We start from the raw sequence: 10,685 nt of genomic DNA on the forward strand, positions 1-10,685 counted from the left end.
CACGGCTGTCAACTGTCTACCACCTACCGGTCACGCCTTCGTGCGCTCTCGCCATGCATTCCTCCTTTAACGGCATCCTTCCTCTTGCTTCAATGGCAACTACACTCCGGTTATTTCTCGTTGCAACCACCCACCAAGTACGCCTTCGTACACTCTCGCCATGCATTCCTCTTTTCACGGTATACTTCCACTTCCTTCCATGGCGAATACACTCTGGGTATTACTTGCGGTAACCATCAACCAGTTGCGCCTTTTTAGGCTCTCGCTATACCTTCTTCCATTCACGGTAACTTTCCTCTTCTTTCCAGGGCAACTACGCTCATATGGTTCCTGTGGCAACGACGCACCGATTGCTCCTTCTTAAGCTCTCGCCATAGCCTCCTCCTTTCATGGTCACCATTCTCCAATTGAGGACTGCTGCGCCCTTGCGACGCCTTCCTACAAGCACGCTAAGTGGCATCCGGACTGTCCCTGTGCCAACCACCTTCTGATTACGCCATCCTGATCTCCTCCCGAATCCTCATCCTTCTACGGTAAACATCCTCCACGTATTTCCGGGGATAATCACCGACCGGTTACGCATTCCTCCACTCTCACAATATCCTCATCCTTCCGCGGTAACCGCCCTCCCAGTAGTCCCCTTAAAAACGCACCTGCTGGTTACGCCGTCCTACTACCACGACTACTACCACTGCCAGCACCGCACCGCCACCATTACCAACACCACTACTGCCACCCCTCTTTTAATCACCAGTGTATTTTCAAACTGGAAAATTGCCGACTGTGATGATCGGATTGCACTTTATTGTGAAGAACATGCCTTAAAAATTAGAAGTTGATCGCCATCACTTTAAAACTATTCGCCACAGGACAGCCCCACTGGCTTAGATTTGAGGCGTTTTTATCGCAGTCTCGCTTAACACGTGTCAGCACAAAATATAGTACAGAAATTAGTAACGAGGGCAGGAAAGCGGGGAAGGTACAAGGAACCCGTGACCACCAAAAATCATTCTTGCCATCTCGACTACCTTCTGGACATTTCGCCCTTTCCTGTAACAGCCTCTTATGGGGCTAACAGTTGGATCTAAATAAATGAATTTTTATAATGAATGAATCAAATCGGCAATATCCGCTTCCCTACATCATAGTGAGCTGAGGATTTGCTTCTTTTGCTTCCATAATAGCCGGAAATATCTTGTGAAGAATCTTTCCTCTGGTGAAGAAGGGCAGTGTACTACTTTCTCCAAATTTTAGTGAGATGTTATAACCATTCGAAATTTTCGCGAGCTCGAGCTTCAGCTAATCCTACAAAAATATGAAAATGAGATTCGTAAAGCTTTAAAAAAGCAGCGTACATGCGCACACACGGACGACAGAAAGTAGGGGCGCAACCACAGACGTATAGAAGTATGTCGAATAAACTGAGCTCGCAATACATATTAAAGGTGAGCGTTCAGTTCGCTCTGGTAAAGGTACCGAAGATAGCCTACAAATAATAATAATAATAATTGCATTTTGGGGAAAGGAAATGGCGCAATATCTGTCGCATTGATTGTTGGACACCTGAACCGCGCCGTAATTGAAGGGATAAAGGAGGGAGTGAAAGAAGAAAGAAAGAAGATGTGCCGCAGTGGAGGTCTCCGGAATAATTTCGACCACCTGGGGATCTTTAACGTGCACTGACATCGCACAGCACACGGGCGCCTTAGCGTTTTTCCTCCATAAAAACACAGCCGCCGCGGTCGGGTTCGAACGGGTATGCCACAAATAAACCTCCTTTTTCTCTTACTGGAAGGTGGTAACCCACACTAATGTGGATATATTCATAAGAATCGAATTCCCATTAATTTGTTCCTTATTAGGGAGTTCCGAAAATGGAAATGTATTGGCTGCAGGGCCCCAAATGTCGCGAATCGAAATAAAATCATATTTCGTTGGGACGATGAGAGTTCATGGTCTTTGTACGTAGTGACATGCGATCCTTTCTGTCAGACCTACGGCTGTGACGGGTGGCGTAAACAATTCACTGTCATTGATGGCAGGAACGAGCCTGGAAATCCACTCGTTCCGACCAGAGAAATGTCACCCAGGTGGGCTAATTTTAGACGGCACGTATCAGACCACTCGGGTTCTCGTGTGTCGAATTCCCTCGACTGGGTCAACGTGGGAGCATTCACCGACGGACGGTCGATTATGTAGCAGCACATGGGGCTTGCGCAATGCAAACAGATGGCTGAGCCCTATGAAAGTCCGTTAGCTGACTGCGGCGTAGTACACTTCCGAAAGGAATACACGATGGTCAGGGTATGGCGGTAACACTGGCGATGACGTGGCACTGTAGGAACAGCCGCACGCGAGTTAGCCGAACTAAAACAAACCTACACCTTTGTTCGCGATGCTTAATCTAGGCTACATATATCTGAAAAATAAGAGGGAAAATATGGCCAACAAAGATTTATAAAAAAGTTCTGGGAATGGCTTTTGCGTTAACAGTCAGTAACAGTTATCCGCACGGTTGCCGTATTGTGCGCATTGTGCGAGAAGGGATACAATAAGAACGAAATGCTTTTAGCTTCCGTTGTCGGCGCGCCGAGTGTGAACTTTTCGCCTAGACGCGTAGGAAGACACGGAGGCGAACCTAAACGAAATTTGGCGAAACTTTCAGTTCACCCTCTTGCCTACATGCTGCGCTGCCGCTGGAGCAGCTCATGCATCGAAAACAGCGTCTTCGTGGTCTCTCGTGGTGCGAAGCATGGAGGTGGCGAAGCCGTCACGCGGCGCGGAGTCGACTAATTTCTGCCCTGCAGCCCGAGAGGCGCACTCGCAGTCCTGGTTGCACTTGATAAACGACGCGACAGCGCCGCGTGAGTTGCCGTCATTACGTAAGGCGTGAACCCTACAGCACAGGCCACACGGCACCATCCATCAGCACGGCAGCGACAACTCTAATTTCTTGTTCTTCGACGTGGCGGTCGGCTGCGGCAGCGCTGACTGAGACACTCAGCGTACCGCGCAACACGTGCTGACACCATCCCCTTTCTTCGGCACGTGGCGAGCGCTGGTCCAGTGGGCATAATTATTTTGTTTTTGAGGAGAGGAAATGGCGAATTAATTGTCTCACACCTCGGTGGACACTCTAACCACGCCGTAAGGGAAGGGATAAATGAGGGAGTGAAAGAAGAACGAGCTGCCGTAGTGTAGGGCTCCGGAATAGTTTCGGCTACCTCGGGACCTTTAACGTGCACTGACATCGCACAGAACACTGAAGCCTTTGCGTTTCGCCTCCATCGAAACGCTGCCGCCGCGATCGGGTTCGAACCCGGGAATTCTGGACCAGCAGCCGATCGCCCTAACCACTGAGCCACCGCGGCGGGGTACCTTTTGTATTTTGCGTCCATCGAAACGCGGCCGCCGCGGTAAGGTTCAAACCCGGGAACTCTGGCTCAGTAGCCACCGCGGTGGGCCGTCAAGGAGACAGTCTGCAAATTTCTCTGCTTCATAATGTTGGTCTTCCTCGCCTGCTGATATTTATCATTCCTCTATTTCATGCACTGCGCTTCCGATAATGGCTGTCAAAATAGTTCTTAATATTGTGAGTGCAATTTTTCAATGGACGAAGTTCTCAATACCTGTGCTGAGTTGGACACTGACCAGGTTTGGACGTTTCAAATGAACAAGGGCAGTGTGTTGATCGGGCCGTCATGATCATCTCTATAAAAGTATAAGAGCCAAGCGTACCTTATAAGGCGGTCAAAAAGTCAAATCAGAGCCCATTCGCTCTCTCATTCGACACAGCCAATCTTCTCCTCTACTCTGGCACCCAAGACGCCGCTGTGAAGCCGCAGAGGACCGCATTTCATTGATCTCTCATTGCGGTTCACGGGTGGATGACGGACGACGCCTCGTCATATGCACGTGTTATATTTCTCGCTCCGCCATTCGTCTCAACATCAAAAATTTGGCCGACGATTACGCTTCTCGGTAGTGCGATTTCTGAGCGCAGGTGCTGGGGTATTTGAACCCCACGCGACCGCAGCCGGAACACGCAGTTCCGAATGGACATGGGCATGAATTTAGGCTTCGGCAGCGCCACCACCGAGCATATAGCTGAACCTCTCGTTGGGGAATCCTCCCTGTAAACATTCGCAAGGGAAACAAAGCTTTAGTCACGTGACGACAACGCAGAAAAGGGTGTCAATTCAGGCTAATATCATTCGTCAGAAATGACACTAAATTCGTCCCATGAAAGGGGTCGAGTGCAGCCGCTTGTAATTCAACGGGTTCTGTAGCGCAATTCAGAGCCCTATTCGCCGTCACTCCTATTCTCCAGATTCCTTAACTTTCGAGGAATTGATAATCGATCGCGCGCGTAGCTGCTCACGTAACAAACCATATTACACACTATTCGCTCTTACGTTACACCATTTAACACAAAACGTCACACATCATCTTTTGAGTGAAACGGTCGCAAACGGGAAAAGGACGATTCCGCAAATGCTAATTAAAATGGCGCGCCCTAGTTTCACCGGAAACGGCAGGCACAGATACTCTTCAACATTATAATTTCGATAAAGAGTGCATTCAGACAGCATGTGGGGCAGAGGGGGGGGGGGAGGAGAGACAATCGTTGCACGCCCAGGCTTGTAGCATATTAATCAAGCCTTCAACGCGTATGTGCCATGAGTATAGCGCTGTCTAAACACCAAGCACGAAATTTCAAGCGGGGCGGTGGCGCCGAGAACGGGAGTAGACGCCTCAGCCCGCAAAAAGCTGCGACTCTCTATCCTCACTTCTTGAGAGGGTTGGAACCAACTCGAACCCCTATCCACTAGCACCGCTTCGCCAAGGTCTCCTGGAGAGGACGACCAGGACCATGAGCAGCCAGAGCCTTCGACCGTGGTCCAGACCAAACGTTTCCTTTTCTTTATTTCACCTGTCTTCAAGCTAACGCGTTCCTCCTCGTTCTCTCTTCCTTATCGCTGTCTTTCATCTTCCTCTGCGCTCTGCGTTTGCTCTCTTTTATCCTCCGATGCGCTCGTTCGGTCGGTTACGCCGAGGCCGGCGCCGAGGCACGCCGCTCAACGTAGGAACAGGCGCCTAAGAGCTACGCTCTAAAAAAGGCCATTTTAGTTTCTTTCCATGGTTAATCTATTTCTGTGCGTGGTGCCGGTCCTATTCTGCCTTTCGGTTGTCGTTCACCTATCCGCCGCGGTGGCTCAGTGTTAAGGTCGCTCGGCTGCTGATACCCGGGTTCGAACCCGACCGCGGCGGCCACGTTTCGATGGAGGCGAAACGCAAAGGCGCCCGTGTGCTGTGCGATGTCAGTGCATGTTAAAGATCCCCAGTTGGTCGAAATTATTCCGGAGCCCTCCACTACGGCACCTCTTTCTCTTCCTTTCTTCTTTCACTCCCTCCTTTATCCCTTCCCTTACGGCGCGGTTGAGGTGTCCAACGATATATGAGACAGATACTACGCCATTTCCTTTCCCCTAAAAACCAATTTTCAATTTTTAAAATTTTGTCGTTCACCTCGTTCAGTTCTTCCTCTCTTACCGCGAACGCGGGCGCTCCGTCTAGTCAGGACGCTGCTCGTGCGTTTATGTGCCCCCGACTTCCAATACCGGCAATCGTGTTTCAAGCATTCGCGACGACGGGAGCCGAGAAGCAAGAAAAAAATACATGGCGAGGCGGGGCTATGACGTATACATCTAACGTTCTTCATACCGCCCTCTCATAGCGCAGGAGAACGTAAAATTTCACTGGCGAGTGCACATCGCCGTCATAAGTAAAAGAAACGTACCGACTCTAGAAGAGGCACGACAGAGAGAAGGGCGGCGGAATCATTTGTCTGAAAAAGTTTTTGCGGCTGCGCTACCCACAGATAATACCTGACAACCGCCGGTGTATAGCAAACTTTTTACCAGATACTGATCAGAGACGCTTTAACGCAGCAGTAATGACAAGCGCCCTCCGAGGCGTTGCGAGGTCTGAAGTTTGCGCGCGGGAATCTTGTAAGGACAATTAAGAAGCAAAGTGTAAACTGCATTTCATGCAGGTAAATCATCATCATCCTCATCATTCTGACTACGCCCACAGCAGGGCAAAACCCTCACCAATATCTCTCCACTTAACCTTGTCTTTTACCAGCTGCGGCCACCGTATCCCCGCGAACTTCCTAATCTCACCCGCCCACCTATCTGCCATCCCCTCCTGACCTTGCCTCCTCTTGGAATCCACTCCGTTACCCTTAAGGACCAGCGGTTATCTTGCCTTCAAATTACATGTCTTGCCCAAGCCCAATTCTTCCTCCTGACATCGACTAGGATGTCATTAACCCGCGTTTGTTCCCTCACCCACTCTTACCGCTTCCGGTCTCTTAACGTTACACCTGCGATTTTTCTTTCCATAGCTCGCTGCGTTGTCCTTAACCCCCTTTTCGTTAGCCTCCACGTTTCTGCCCCATAAGTGAATACCGGTCAGATACAGCTGTTGTACATTTTTCTCTTGAGGGATATTGGCAAACTGCCATTCATGATATGAGAAAACCTGCCAAATGCGCTCCATCCCATTCTTATTCTTCTAGTTATTTCCCTCTCATGATCCGGATCGGTGGTGACTACATGCCCTAAGTAGACGTATTCCCTTGCCACTTCCAGCAGCTCATTACCAATTCTTAACTGCTGTTCGCTTGCGAGACAGTCGAAAATTACTTTTGTTTTTCTGCACGTTAATTTTTAGACCGACCGTTCTGCTCTGCCTGTATAAATCATTGATCATGCTTTGCAGCTCATCTTGTGAGGGACTTAGCAAGGCGATGTCATCAGCGAATCGCAAATTGCTTAGGTATTCTCCATTAACTCTTATCCCCAACTGTTCCCAATCCAGGCCTTGAAATATCTCCTACATGTCCTTCTTTATTGGAATTTTATTGCTGACTTTATTTAGGACTATGGTCGCTGTGTGGTCGCTATAGATATCTTCCCGTGTTTTCACATAAAACTCTTCTACGCCATTATTCCGCAATGCCTGCATGACTGCTGAGGTTTCCGCTGAGTCAAATGCTTTCTCGTAATTAGTGAAAGCTGTGTACAGTTCTGGCTATATTCTACGCATTTCCCTATCACCTAATTGATAGTGTGAATATCGTCTATTGTCGAGTATCCTTATGATAGCCTCCCTGATCATTTGGTTGATTGGAGTCTAAGGTTGTCCTGGCTCTGTTAGTGATCACCTTAGTAATACCTAGGTAATACTTTAGTAATACCTTGTAGGCAACGGAGTAAGCTGATCGGCCTGCAATTTTTGAAGTTCTTGACGTATCCTATCTTATGAATTAAAATAATGTTGTCGCTTTTTCAAGCTTCTGGTACGCTCGAGTTACAGAGTGGCTAGTTGTTCTAGCACAATCTCCCCTCCGTCTTTCAACATATCTGCCTTTACCTGATCCTGAACAACTGCTTCTTCCATTTGCATTGCTCCTAAGGCTTTCTTTACTTACTCTTTTATTTCAGGCTAGATGTCCCGTTGCTGTGTGCTACTGCCCATGAATTCAACGCCTTCGCCAAAACCTATGGATTCAAGCACTTACATCCAGCTTCATGTATGCGTAATGAAATAAAGCAGCTAATCATGCAGCCGAACAAAAATTAGAGGAAACACTTAATCTCCGCCGTATGTGTATGACGCGATAGCGTAGTGGGTTAATTCCCATATATGCAGAAGGTCATTCTCTACTTTGCATTCATAGATCCCAGGGAGTCCTCATACCCCTCCTGGCGCAGTGGGGCAGCGGTTAAGCGACGCGCCACTGCTCTGCGATGGCAGGTGCTCCCAGCAGTGGGCTTTGTGCGGCTCAAGCTTATCTCTTCCCGAGCCTCCAATCATTAATTAAACTGCCACCTGCAACGGTCGGCAGTTTGTTCACTATCCAGTGGGAAGGTTGTAATGACGTCGTTAGATCAAGTGGCCTAGGGGCCCACCTGCCTCCTATATTGCTCTCTGAGGTCCACCTGCCATAGCCATGCCCGTGAATTTTCGCTCATAACGCCGACAGTGACGGCAGTGCCGACAGCAGATTTTCTGGAGAACGGAGCCTTTAACACTGTCTAGTTAATAAACCGATTGCTAGAGAACTCGTGGGATGCGGAGGTAGACCAGGCATACAGGCATACACGAATATGCCAGATCTCTTGGGGAAAGGCCAGCGTAACTGCTCAAGAAAAAACACTTCCGCTCAAGTTTACTATTCAATCGAGGCCAGTAGGTGCTTTCAGTTCGAAGAAGCCTACAAGGCCTTACCCAGAGGCGTGAGGCATTCACAGTTAAGCAGCGTTGTATAACTACGACAGCATTGGCGTGGATAGGCCGCTGCAGTAGTTACTGTTGTAGACAGTGCAGGTCAAAGATAATCGGGCCAGAGCTGCCTTTTTAGACCCGACTTCTCAGTCGTGGTCTAAATTTGTACAGAGAGACTCGAGAATAGAGGTTGAAAAGAACCGCGAAGCATTGGTCCTGCGAAACACAGAGCCAGAGAAGCTGTACGACGGCTCCTATAAAATCGGTGATGTTCCGCGAACCCGTGTTTACGATGGACCAGACAAAAGCAAGCCACCTGCTCGGGAACACGTCTCGTTCTCAGTCGCAGAACTGCCGGTTCATGTACTGCTTCGGCCTCTGCACTGGAAAGTGGAACGCATGGTGCTTATGCCACTCGTTACAGGCGCTAAGTAACGGTAAAGGAACGTCAAGGGTCTAGTTAACTGACAGCCATTATTTTTAGCAAAACAGCTATTTTTAGTTTCTCTCATGGCACTCATTACGGTACTCATGGTACTCAGCTGAAGTTTACTGAGCTGTGTGCACTTCACATGTATTTGTACTTGGGCACTGTCTAGTTAATAAACCGATTGCTAGAGAACTCGTGGGATGCGGAGGTAAACCAGGCATACAGGCATACACGAATATGCCAGATCTCTTGGGGAAAGGCCAGCGTAACTGCTCAAGAAAAAACACTTCCGCTCAAGTTTACTATTCAGTCGAGGCCAGTAGGTTACCTTCATGCATTCTTCTTGCAGTGAACTTCGTCAGCCCATTCGTCGGACTATGCACTCCATCATTCCATAGGTTACATCAATACTTGCCACTGCATCATTAGTACCCATTTCAAGGCTGCATTTTATCTTCGTTTTTTTCCCACCTCTTCCACGCTGCTCTCCTTCAGTCTTTATCTCCCAAATTCCCCTCCCTACGCAGAGTAGCATGCCAGCGATATTGAATCGCCGGCTAAATTCTCTGTTTCTTCATTAAAGAGTCTCTCTCTCTCTCTCTCTACTTGGGCACATCGTACTGTACAAACGGTCCCCCTAATATGAAAGGGAAAAACCAATTGGCGTAAAAATCATTTTTTTAATTTATCTACTGAAATTGAAAATGACTTTTGGACATTGTATACAAAGTGGAAAACTTCTTCCAAAGCACGAAAAAGTGCCCTTGTCATGTATAGTTATAGAATCATCATGAACAGAATGCTCAAACCTTGTTCCCTTCCAAATTGGGTTCTCCGGTACATTGTTGCACTTTTCATTCTTTTGTGTTATCTTTAAAAAGGGGGATATTTTATTCTGACATGCACAGACGGTTCTGCGCAAACCCGACCATTGCAGCATATGTGATCTTACCCCGCAGCTACCCTGTATAGAAGGAAGCAATAAATACGTGGGCTGTTTCTCCTTTAGCAACTCAAAAGTTTCGCGCCTCTGGTCACCCGTCAGTCGCGCGATGCCCTAAGTACGACTGGTCGCCCTACCTCTGGGTATTTGCTCTAGCCGCGGAGGGTTGCAGTAGGGTGAGACTATCTACAGGGAATCATTAAGGGTTTTTCTTTGTGTGTGTTCCTCAGACATGCGCGTGACCTAAGAGCCATTTTCGATGTGCTTCACATTGCGTGCGTAGGTTCTAACAAGCACTCATTTTGTTTGGCCTGTCAAAATGCAAAGCAATTCACCCACACTGTCAGCCTTGCTGTAATCACGCTGACTACATGCTAAGCAATTGGAAGTGCGTCTCTGGTGTGCGTCGTGGATGACATTGTGGCGAACACCTGCTCGGCGTGAGACCCTGCCGTAGTGATTATAGCAGAGGCTGTCGCACTGCCTCGTGAATACGCAGCGGCAGGCAACCACGATGTGCATCAGATCACCTTCAAATATACGGAAAGGACCATTTTCCTATTGTACAAAAACTATGCGTCCCCATTCAACCTCTGGTTGAAGATTTTCGACGTGGCTGCTGGTTTCGAATGTTGCTGGCGTCACACGCCGAAAAGAAGGCGATTGCCTCTCACCGGCATCTCTGAGGTCAATGGCAAGACAAGGCTGAAGTCACCTGTATGAATATGAACTTAAATGTCCGCATGGAATTTCCAGTCGTTCGCTCATACTATATGCTGCGTTTGAGTCGGTATGCGATGGTCACTTGATTGTGACAATACTTCTTCCCTTTCCTACATCCCTGGTGAAGGAACGAGCCGTATCGGTTTATTAATGGTGCGGAGTTTATCAGATGATGTAGAAGTCTCTAAAAACGCTTGCCGATATGAATCAACGAGGTACGCAGGCTTCTGGTATGACCTTTTATTCGATTGATAGATGACTCTGTTTCATCATCGTGCCAAGCCTCAAGGTTGT

This window comes from Amblyomma americanum, chromosome 7 (assembly GCF_052857255.1).
Source record: "Amblyomma americanum isolate KBUSLIRL-KWMA chromosome 7, ASM5285725v1, whole genome shotgun sequence".
Taxonomy (NCBI): Eukaryota; Metazoa; Arthropoda; class Arachnida; order Ixodida; family Ixodidae; genus Amblyomma; species Amblyomma americanum.